Genomic DNA, 12,598 nt, shown 5'->3' with positions numbered 1-12,598 from the left:
ATTCATTCAGTCCGATAACATGAAAGTCGGCTCAGCTGGCGGAAGTCTCTAGCTCTGATCATCCGGGCATTTTTAGACGTAGAAATTGAATTGTTTCGGCTTCAAGCACCACTGAGCGGCCGTCATAGGAATGAATGGGGCCCCGGCTCAAACGCTGTATCCAGTTTTCTTTATACGTCCATGGGAGGAACTGGTGTACTTCTGTACTTTCTGCACAGAAGGAAGAAAAAAAAAAGAAAGATGGGATGCGTGTCTGATTGAAGAGGTAATGAAATTCCATAAAATGCCCTCACATATGGATCTTTGTGGTTCAGCTAGACCTTCATCATACTGGGCGGCTGTGATTACATGGAACAGAAGTGAAGTGGCTGCGTTTCACCTTTGTACGGGGCTGTCCCGCCTTCAGAAATCAAGCCTTTCTTAAAGTGACTTATGTTTTCTGTGCACATAATTCGACGGCCTACATTTCTTGTCATCTAATGCCATCCCAGAATCCTCCTGTGCTGGGACAGCCCTGGTCTTTGTAGCTAGTAATCACTCTGTCTTCCCCCTTATCCAGCAGTCCTATTCCAGTCAGCTGTGATCCTATTTCATGCAGAGGGAGAAGGAAAGGAGGAGACAGAAGAAGAGTGGGAGAAAACTGAGATCCACTCGTCTGTGTCCACGTTTCTCTCCCCGGCGTAGCCCGTTTTATCTCTTCAGCAGTGTCTTAGTGTTGCTCTGCGTGTGGCCCAGTGGCTCATAAACGTGTGCTCGTCATGCAGGATAACTCCAGCCTCCGAACAAACACACCAACGCACATTTTGGACAGCAGAAACATCTTTGTTCCGCGCTCTCCCCTCCCACCAATCCCCTTTCCTCCATTTCATTTTTCGATGGCTGATGGTTTGTGCAGAGCTGTGGGCCTACGGTACTTTCATGATGTGAGCCAAACCCATCTGGGACTCAATATCCTGTTTACCAGCTCTCAGCACTCTGAAAACCACAACAATACTGAGCTGAGGCAGAAGTTCAGAACTCATTACAGTTTGTTCAGGTCACGGCCAAGGTCGAAGTCCTCTCCTTCTCTGTTACTCTGCTGCACCATCTTCAGAGAGCAGGCTCTGTTTCTAATGCTTCCCCCCTCTTTTTCCAATCTACGCATGTTGTCATGTCATGCTTTGGGAGCAAATCACCTAGAAACCACATCTGAAGGTGTTACGATGGTCCAGTAGATAATTGACTATACTCGAGAAAGTCTAAGCTATTTGATATTGTTGTTAATAGAAAAATAACACTATCTGATGTGATCATTTTCTCTTAAAATGTTTACTGCGAGTTGAGATACGTTAAGTACATCATTTCCTGTATTCCAATGAATGTCTCTTACGGATGCTCGATTATGTTGTTCTATTTTCTATTCTTCTTTGGATTCCTTCTTATCATTCAGCTTACCAAAGCCATTGCCAGCTGCTGTATTTGTTAGTCAAAAGTGGGGTGTGATATGTCTGCTACATTACAATCAAATGAGACAGGAGCTAAGCTGACAGAGCAGAGTAGAACAGAATGGAAAAGACTAGACTTATTGTGGTTAGCGTGACTCACAACATGTGAGAAACTTGACTTCAGTATTCTAAGTTAAACTAAAGAAATTGCTTCTTTCTAGCCACCTAGCTCATGTAAAGATGACAATGATGCTAATGTAGCTCACGCTATTTTCCATCCACATCTGTGGCACTCAGCCCCACGCTAACTCCTTTTGGAGACGTAAAAGGTAATTTCCTTGAACAGCTGCAGACTGTAGATTTTAGAGAGCACTACCCACACAGCACCAAAAAGTGAATTTGTTGCGGACTATTTTAACTGCAGATTAATAGAAATTTGCTACTAAACTTTGGTACTTAGCAGAATGGTGAATGACTGCAACAGTCAGTCTGGGTGACTAATGGATATTTGTTGGTCTATTCAAAAAGAAATAAGCTTTATCAGTCTTTGGCCACACAGATTCTACTTGTTCAGCTACTGGGGTAAATTCCTCAGACTGACTTATCCTTTGACGAGACGAGAGTGGCTGCCTTTGAAATTAATCCCTCATTCATCATATAACTCTCACATAATTAACACTCAACAGTTTACTCTGTAGTGAGTAATAAATTGAGATTTTGGACACTTATGAATTCTAATTACCTAGCACCATCAATGACGGGCGGGGGGAAGCACCAACTCCCTCAACAACTATTTGCTAAGCCTGTTTTGTTAAGAAAGGTCACACAGTTGTTTTTCTTTTCTTGATTTAAGTCATAGTTTCAATGCCAGTTGACAAAGACAAAGAATTTTAATGAGCATTATGGTTAATTCATAAAAATCCATCAGCGTTCCTAGTCAAAGATCTCTCTGAACCCCAACCTCAAAATTAGGGCTGTACAGTATAGTCTAAAATTTATATCAGATATATAAAATGTATAATTTGAAGCATAGACGGTGATGAAATTATTCATTCATTCATTCATCTTCACCCGCTTGTCCCTGTCGGGGTCGCGGGGGGCTGGAGCCGATCCCAACTGACATTGGGCGTGAGGCAGGGTATCACAGGGCACATAGAGACGAACAGAGACAGACAACCATTCACACCTACGGGCAATTTTTTAGAGTCATCAATGAACCTAACACGAGCATGTCTTGACTGGACCGATTGCAAAAACAACAACAGCAGGTGCGAGCGATGCAGGAGCACACGAAGAAGAGCGTGGAGGGAGCGTAGTGTTGTGACCACGCGTCTACAGGAAGAGCCTGGAGCAAGTCTCCAAGTTTGCCGGTATTTGACGCGGGATGAACGCAGTCAACATCAGCTACTATGGCCATGAATCAATTTTTCACATAGGTTTCTACTCAAAGGGCCAGTAAATATTCCCTCACGGTCTGGATCCGCACACATGGTGTGGTAACATCAGAGCTGCTCTGCCAATTACACAGTAAAAATACATACCGTAGCGCAAATTCCTACTGGTGTCTCTCTCTATACCGTTTATACCGTACACCCCTACTCAAAATGCACCAAGCATCAACAGAATGAATGAATGAATGAATGAATATATTTTTGGTTATACATAAGATGTTAAATAAAATGACATAATATTTTGACAATTTCAACCAAAAAAAAGGATTGGGCTGAAGCAACTTGCTTTTATTAGCCCATCCTAACATCACTTATGATTAAACATATATTTGATTCAAAGTATATTGGTAAATGGACTTGTGCTTATATAGCGCCTTTCTAATCTTCTGACTACACAAGGCGCTTTCACAGTGTTTGTCACATTCATCCGTTCACACAGACATTCACACTGATTGCAGTGGACATCTACAGACCATCTAATCTAATCATTCACACCACATTTGCACACCCATGCGCAGCACGGGGAGCAATTCGGGGTTCAGTGTCTTGCCCAAGGACACTTCGACATGTGGACCGGGGGAGGTGGGGATCGAACCGCCAATCTCTCGAGTGGAGGACGATCCACTCTGTCCCTTAGCCACAGTCGCCCACGTATACTTAAATAAATGAAATAATTTAATTATTTTATATATATATATATATATATATATATATATATATATATACACACACATATACATACATACATACAGATACTCACAAAGCAAAAATCAAAATCTGCAAAATCAAAATACATATTTGCTTAAATAAGGTTTACTTTTTTCTCATTTACATGTATTCAATAATCAAAATTAATAACATTTCCCTTTTTTAGTTATTTATTTATTTTTCTCTTTTCCAATTATAACATTTATACAAATGCAATAATTATTTCAAATTTCATGGTCTTCTTAAATATCAGTCGTGTTGTAATTACTTTCAGTTTATCATTAAGGTCATTCCACATTTTTACAGCAATAGCGGACACGCATCTTTGTCTAATGTTAGTTCTTGCTTTTCTTGTTTCAAATCGCAGCAGTCCTCTTAAATTATAGCAGTTGTTTCTTAATTTAAATAAATTAAGAAACACACTGTTTATGCATGCTTGTGTCTTATGTGTCTCATTAAATCAGTTGCACACACCGTTCTGTCTATATTCTATCTGTGGACATGTTGCTAAGGAGTTCGTTAGCACAGAATACAGCAGACCTTTTGACACATTGCATAATTATGTGTTCAGCATTTTCAGATTCATTAACAATGAAAATTGTGTGATCAAACCTTAATCTGGATACAACAACCTCCTCTGCTTCCTTTAAGACCCTGTGCTGTAACTGTATTTTGTACTTTATGGAATGTTCTGCCTTTACTGTCCTCATCCCATCTTTTCTGCCACCATAGTTCAGATATTTTCTTTTTGATAGTGCTTTACCTTCCCCTTTTCCGAATCAAATGTCCTTGGTAAACATCACATTTATCTCTCTACAGGGCACATTCAATCTGAAAACCTTGTGCACCGTTTCACTACGCTTTCCAGGTTGAACTATATGTTTCCTTGAAATGGTGTGCAGCAAGCTTGGAGGTATGTTTTCTCTTGTTTAGTGGGTGTTGCCCAGCAGCAGCGACGTCAATGTAAGTTTTAAAAGTCAGCTTGCTTGTGTTCAACACACCACCGTTTCAGTTTAAATACTCCTTTTGCCACATTTAAGTCAGGCTGAACGTGCCCATGGATGAACTATTTGCAAATAATTTGTTTATTGTTAATGTACAGTATCTATGTTAACATGTTGAAGAATGAATTGGGGAATTGTTGATATGAGTGAGTTAAGAAAACAATGTCACCTCTTTATTGTGGACCTGAAAGGCCAGTTACGCTATTTATGCAAGTTAAATGAGATGGAATTGGTTGGTTTTAACGAGCAGCACCAGAACTGTTTTGAGCAGAAGAGGTACTCCCTCCGGGTTTTTGGCTGCGCTGCAGGAGGGCCAGCACTGTGAACAGGAATGTCCATCATTGAGTGACGTCAATCAAGTTGGAGCTTCCATTGGCCGTTGCTCTTTCAAAATGATTGGCGCAGCTCTCAGCTATCGTTATCAATCAGCTGATCCACTTCCTTATTACAAGGTTGATGTTGCTGCAACTGCTATTCTTTATTGCACAGTGTGTGTGTGTGTGTGTATGTGTGTGTGTGTGTGTGTGTGTGTGTGTGTGTGTGTGTGTGTGTGTTTGTGTGTGTGTGTGTGTGTGTGTAGATGAAACTCAGATAAGATGAACTTCTTAAATAAGACACAGGAGTCTACACGTTATGAAGAAAGGACAAATCATCGATGCGTAAGGCACTTGTTCACGTTAATGATAAATTAATTGAACTGTGCAGCTATATCTTCTATAAAGCTGATGACCTCCAGCCTGGACGTAAATCCTCATGATGATTAGTTTTATTGTAACATTAAAGCAAGTTCTAGCTCTGTATTTTATCCCTGAATACGCTGTGTTGAGATCATATTTCTCCTGTCTGCCTGAACAAGCTTTGATGTGCCAGCATGAACTACTTCACAGAGAATTTGTTTTGTTCGATATCATATGAATATATCATACTGTATCTGTGCATGGCAATTTAAATCCACATACATGTGAACAGCTTTTCAAACACAGAAAGGCATCCTTTTTATGCATTTACCCATCTTTATTCATGGCGATGGTTAAATATTAATACTGGTGTATGTTGGTTATGTGGAAAACATACAGAGTGCCTTGTGTGTGTGTTTCCCTCTGACAGAGCCCCTCTACACACTCACACCGAGCTGTATGCCTCGTTTGGCTCACTCGGCACCCCCGGGCTATTTAACCCGGGGGCTGTAACCTAAAGACCTGATACTGGCAGCCTGTGGCTTTCAATCTGACCGCTCTCCCCCACTTATCTGGCAAATAAGCTGTTTTAATTGCTTACACACAGAGCCCTATCAGGCCATGTAGTGAGCATGGAGATAAGGGTTACACAGACTCAGGCATTAGTAACAGGATGAGAGGACCGCGGAAAAACAGAGCTGCGGGGTCCCAAGAGGACAAAGAGTCAGGAAATAGCTGTGGCCATCCTATTAATTTCAAACTCACAGTGCCGTACCTTCAGCTTACTGTAGGGCTCAGGAAGCTGTTGTTGTTCCCCTCAAAATCAAAGCAAATTTGATTTATCTCCTTGAGATGATGGTGTGACATTGTCACTGGGCATACTGGGAGTAACTAATATGTGAAATCACAGGTTATTGTGTAAAACAACCGTAGCAATTTCAGGGATTCATGATCTTAATTAATGCAGCTGCCAGGAATTTATCATGCCAACCGTGATACAGATGCTTAAAGATGCCCTAGTATGCTATTTTTCAGGTTCATATTTGTATTTTTCAGGTCAGCTACAATAGGTTTATATGCTTCGATCTTTAAAAACACATTTGATTTCTCATATTGTCCATTGCTGCAGCACCCATGCATGTTACGCCCCTTACCATAAACAGAATCGGTTACCTCAGCAGCTGAAAACACCCTCTATATGGAAGCTAGACACGTTAGCTGTGCAACATGCCTACATTAGCTTTAGCCTAACAGGTTAACCTCCAAAATAAATACCAGAACACCATAAAAGTGGCCAAACTTACAGCTTACAGTTTGAGCCTGTGTGTAGCAGCATGACCAATAGGAAAGTCAGGATTCTTCTACGTGGAAATGCGAAGAAAATACCGGCTGACACCCTAGCGTTCAGAGCGGAGCACAGCCAACATATACGATCTGCAGGGCTCACGTCTAAATGCAAGTACTTTATTATTTGACGCTTCGGTATTATTTAACATGACTATAAAACATTATAACAACATTTATAGGTCAGAAAAGATGGAAAAGCATAAAAGGTCCTCTTTAAAGTACACACAATACAGCAAGGACGGGACATCACAAAAGCAACGCTTCAGATCAAGAAAGGAATATGGATGGATTTCTTTTTACATTTTTAAGCTTACATTTTTTATTTTAGTGTTATTTTTTTTTTAGTCAACTCCTGCGACCTTCCTTTCCAAAGAGATTTGGATTGTTCAAGTTTCACGGTGTCTTGTTTTGACCCATGTGGCCCGCATGAAGAGCTAGTCAACACCACGGCTGGGTAAATGTCAGCTACACTAGTCTTTTAATGAGACCAGAGAAAGGAGAGGGCTGACACCATCATAGGCTCTGTGCTGAGAGGCTCATTTACATTCTACGCGGCGACAGCTGGAGATATGAGGGGAGAGAGAGCGAGCGAGGTGGGGACAGATAGTGAGGGAGAGAGACTGAGAAACCAAAAAGCAGGAGAAAGTTTTAGGTTTGCAAACATTTCTCAGAAGCAAGAATTATCTCATTGGTTGAGTTAAACCTCAGAGGGTGCAGCCTAGATTATTATTTTTCTGCCTAAAGAGGCAAAAATTCATTTTTTTCATTAGCAATTGAAAAGTTGCAGTTTCCCTCCACTCTACGGAGCATTTTAGTATCTTTTGGCTCATGTTTTACTTTGTATAAATTCAGATTCCTAATTCCTTACCACCTACTTCTGGGGCCGTTGCTTAAACAACACCTAACACAACAACATCTATGAACTCTCAACTACTCACCAGTTGCGTCATCGTGACTGTATCTTGCACAGTTATCGGGCCAGGAGTGTAAAGTGGGGGCACAGGACCAGTGCTAGGATCGACCCCTTTTTGGACCTTCATTTTGATCTCAAAAATACACCTGTACCGAGGCTGCAAGGTTGCGCCGCTATCACGGTGACAAAATATGTCCACAGACAGACACACAGATAAACACCTGGCAAAACACCCTTAAACCGCTTCTGTGGTAGTTCCCCTACAGTAGGTGTCGCCTGGACCACACAGACACACACACACACACACACACACACACACACACACACACACACACACACACACACACACACACACACACACACACACACACACACACCCGCCCACCAGCATCGCTGTCGCAGCTGATAATAACCTCCAATACAATACTTACTATACTATAAATAAATATCAATTATACTATAAATGACTGTTTTATTATTATTAAAAGGCGTGTGTGCTATCATGTAGCTAAGTATAACGATGTATGATGTGAATGCACCATTACCATCAAATGATTTGCCAAACATTAAAGAAATAGTTTGAAGTTTTGGGAAATACATTTATTATATTTAATCACTTTCTTTGGAGAATCAGATTGATACCACTCTCTACTACAGCCAGAGGCCATGCCCAGGGCGTGATCTAACATCTGAACATTACAACAGAAAGTCTGCCTACTCTTTAATGAAATAAAAAAGGGTACAAAAGAGAAGACAGACTGATCCATTTTTGTATCAGTCCCATTGATGCTCAAAACAAGACTTAGAATTGATATTATTGATGCTTATTGATCCACCCAACCCTTGACTGTACCTTAAGAAAAAGCATGACATACGTGAGCAGAGAGGTAATATTATGAAGCCTGGAGCTCTGCTGCTCAATACAGCAAAACTCTTAAGTTGGGCCCAGCCAGATTTGCCCACAGCTATCTAGGTAATCTAGTTCGCTAGCTTGATGACCTTTCCACAACATAAATGCCATGATCATCAATGAATAATAAAATAAGTCCCTGTATTTTCATATATACGTGTTGACATCCCTTTAAAGCTTCTATTTTATAATCCAAACATGTTTTGTCAGTTTTGCACTTTTGTAAAGTCAAAACTAATCCGTACAAAATCTGCTCCACTGTGGGCCAGTAGAAATGTCACACAAACTGACTTACATCTTACATCAACTGGCATTCTCACAGTCTCACACAAAAATATATATCTGATGGAGAATAGGGAGCAGTGGAGGCAGAGATGAATATACTCCACATCACATCCTTGCCTCTGAACCTCCACATCCACTTTGGCTCAACGTCAGGCTACTATACACTTGGGAGAGAGAGAGAGAGAGAGAGACAGAGAGAGAGAGAGAGAGAGAGAGAGAGAGAGAGAGAGAGAGAGAGAGAGAGAGAGAGAGAGAGAGAGAGAGAGACAGAGAGAAAAGGAGAAATGTAGTCATGTTGGCTTGTGAGTACAGTAACATGGCAGAAATGACTAACAGCAAACCTCCAGACTGCAGGACCCACTGAGCTCCAGTCTCGACACTCTGGGGTTCGTTGATTTGTTGATGTACACGCCAGATGTTGCAGATGCCACTTGAGATGGTTGCCAATCTGTTATAGTTGCGTGAAAGAAACCTGTTCAGATTATTAAATAATTATTATAACTTATTATAAATTATTATCTTTTTTGCATTGCAGATATTCTGGGTTATCTTATCTTAATGGATTGTATAGGATAGGCAAAAATAACCCTTGGCCTTTTCCTTTTTCGGTTGCTGAGTGTACATTTTTATTATGTGAAATAATTCTTGCTTTATTTTAACCAAAATAAACAATTAATTAATTCATTCATAAACTGTTCATTCATTCATAAATGATCCATTTTGCCTGTAGATAGCATGACTGAAAAGATTTTTAGAATTTTTTGTGTAACTGGACAAAACAGCTTGAATTGATCTGTAGACCTGATGGGCCAGCAGCTTAGGTCGAGGTCTCATGCAAGGGAATGGTTTACTTGCTGCTGTGTGATTGAATGATAATGTAATCACTGATCAAACCAGAGATCAAAGTGAGTTTTAAAGTTTCAACAGATCGATATTTTAATATTAACGAAGGGTTAAATGTGTGACGTCACTTGATGAACACACAGAGAAATGAAAGGGCACTTGGAGAACACAAACTTCCACAAAGGGCAAATACACTATTTTGCAATGTTAATGTTAACATATGTGAAAATAACTAGTACACCCAATGCTACACCGTTCAACCAAGTTTCAAGAAGATAGTTGTTGACAAACAAAAACGAGTGCGACCGTCTATTTCTTTGACTGAATCTGTATCTGCGAGAGTTGGCTGACATTACATACAGAATTTTTTAATAGATTTTTGGGAAACATAAGGGGACTTATAGTGTGTTTATTAGTGATCCTGAGCGCTGCTGCTAATCAGATTTTACTTTTACTTTTGGACAGCTAGTTTGCTGTTTCTCCTTGTTTCAGGTCTTTGCGCTAAGCTAAGTTAGCCAGCTGCTGGTGTAAGCTTCAGATTAAGCTTCCATGGCCTACAGCTTTATTGTTTTGATTGTCTCATCACTGTGACAACATTGTTGCAATATAAAGGTAAACAGCATACAGACATACAGGTAGTTAGCTAGTTAGTGAACAAAGTGGATAACTTTGGGTAATAGCTAATGAGCTAGGTATTTCCCCTAGATGTTGATGGAGACCAACCCAGAGCTAAGAGGAAAGTGAATATATTGGACTTTCACACTGGTTTCTAAAGGTCTCATCCAGGCGCGTCGTTCGACCCTGGCATTCGGGGCTATAGCCCCGGATATCTTGGGTATAACCCCGGACCTCTGTGCCGTCAAACAAAAGCCACAGGTGCAACATTGTAGCAGTGAAAACTGCAAAATTCTGACGTGTCCACACTGACGTAAAGCAGACGGACATGCAGGTGTTTCAGTTTAACGAGTGACTCTTAACTGGCGAGTTTCCGCTGAGTGACTCTGCGGTTGCCGTAGTGACTTCAGATGATGAAAACAGGATTATGTTTTTAAGAGAGATACTCAGACTGTATACAAAGGAGATACTCTGAGATATGATTTACTACATCAGGGTGTCAGGCTGGTGGTGCACTGGGTTAATCTCTTGACTTTTATTTATTTTCCCACAATTGGCAGGGCTAATCTCCTAAAAAACTTGTTTTTGTGGTGAATAAAATTCTACATGTTTACACAAGCACGTTTCAAAGACAAATAGATACATTCAAAATAATTTTAATATGAGATAGATCACTTTCTACTTGTTTACCGTAACAACAAGCAACATACAAAATGCGATTGACACATTTCCTCAAACAAAACTATGAGGACTAATAAGGTAGGTAAGGTTATGTTTAACATTCATGAAAAAACTAAACAGAGTAATTATCTTGCTGTAATTAACATCTGCCAACCGCTGACGCTTTCAGCTGAAAGTGTCCAGTTAACGGGTCACTAGTTAAACCCAAACACCTGTCGGGAGAGAAAATGTCCGCGGAGCAGTGATGTCTTCTAGTTTTCACAGTTTCAGGGGACCTGCAGTGGATCCAACCTGGTCTACTTGACATCGGGTCAGTGCATGACAGTGTTTATTAGGCTGGCTGCTGGTGTCCGTGGTGACCTATCCTTCACGTAAACATTAACCTGCTCAGTAGGCCTGCCCCGGCTGGAGTCAGACATGACCATTGGTCTTTCCTGTCTCTCAAACTACGTCACAATTGCATGTTCATCAGCCCAATTTCAAACATTGTCTGAAAAGGACTTACGTCTGGGCTATAACCCCGTATGTTTTCACTAGCTAGCGACGCACCTGGTCTCATCATTTAATAACCATAAGTTGAGAACCTAGTAGAACCTTTAATCTAGACATACAGTGGGCATTGTAAATGTGCAGACTTTCACAACATTTCTCATATACAGGTATATGCGTCCAACACCAGAAGCCTGGCTTGAAACAGTTGGTTTGTAAATTGTTTTGGAAGTAGTTGTTTTTTTTGTCTGGTACAGCAGATGCCATCTCAGGACGAGCTGTGGTGAAATCCAAAAATAAATGATAAACTGCACAGGTGGAGGGTGTCACATTTATCAGTGATATATGAAAAGCAGTGCTGCACAGTGCCTTGTCCAGTGCTGGATCTGAAGGATAAAGCAGTAAGCTTCTCAGCTATCTGCGCACATTGGTGGAGGATTGGTTTGCTCCTGATGAACTGGATGTTTCCTTTTCAGTCCCTCTGAAGGACACAGCGCAAATCAAGTTCTCAAATAGTCAACTTTAATGAGTTTAAGGCAGCATAGAAACCAATTACGTCGTCAAGCTCAAGGTGCTGACAGCTAATTACAAAACCAAAACCCAGAGTGAGAAAACCTTTGCAGTGAGCGGCCTCTCTTCCTCTGACAGCACACCTGACTGTCCAGAATCATCATAATCATGCAGTACTGAACAGTATGGGAAAATAAACCACTCTTATCAGTCCTAATTATAATAGAGGCTGTCCTGTGTTGAGCAAGTAAGCTGTTGTAGATTCACTAGATTAGCCAAAACTAAATTCTGCAGAGGAACGATTCTAAGGGCACGTGTTCGTCTCCTCTGCCCTGCTAACCTTTTTTAAAGTGTTTACTAAGTGGAGATTTACAAGTCATTACCTTAAATTGGTTACACCACACCCAGTTACTACTAAATCTAGCAGTTACTAAACTAACTCACCTGACAAAACATAAGCTTGCTAATCAAAATGTTGTTTAACAAACGCGAACTAGGATAACCCAATCTCACATCAAAATGTGTATTAGCTGCATAACGACTCTAAACATGTAAGCTATCTATGTTTTTTAAGCCTATCCACTGGCCTGTCACATCGACGTCATGTGTCGGGCAAGTGCGTTCTGTGAAAAAAAAAGAAAATCGCAGACATTTGTTTTATTGTCATTGGGAAATGCAATATTTTAAGATAGTTTTGGCATTAAAAAGGATTTGACTGGTCCTTTTCTGCCACATTATAGA

The sequence above is a fragment of the Echiichthys vipera genome, assembly GCF_963691815.1.
Source record: "Echiichthys vipera genome assembly, chromosome: 20".
NCBI classification, from domain to species: domain Eukaryota; kingdom Metazoa; phylum Chordata; class Actinopteri; order Perciformes; family Trachinidae; genus Echiichthys; species Echiichthys vipera.
The sequence above is the reverse complement of the archived record's forward strand: the minus strand, read 5'-3'. Positions refer to the sequence as shown.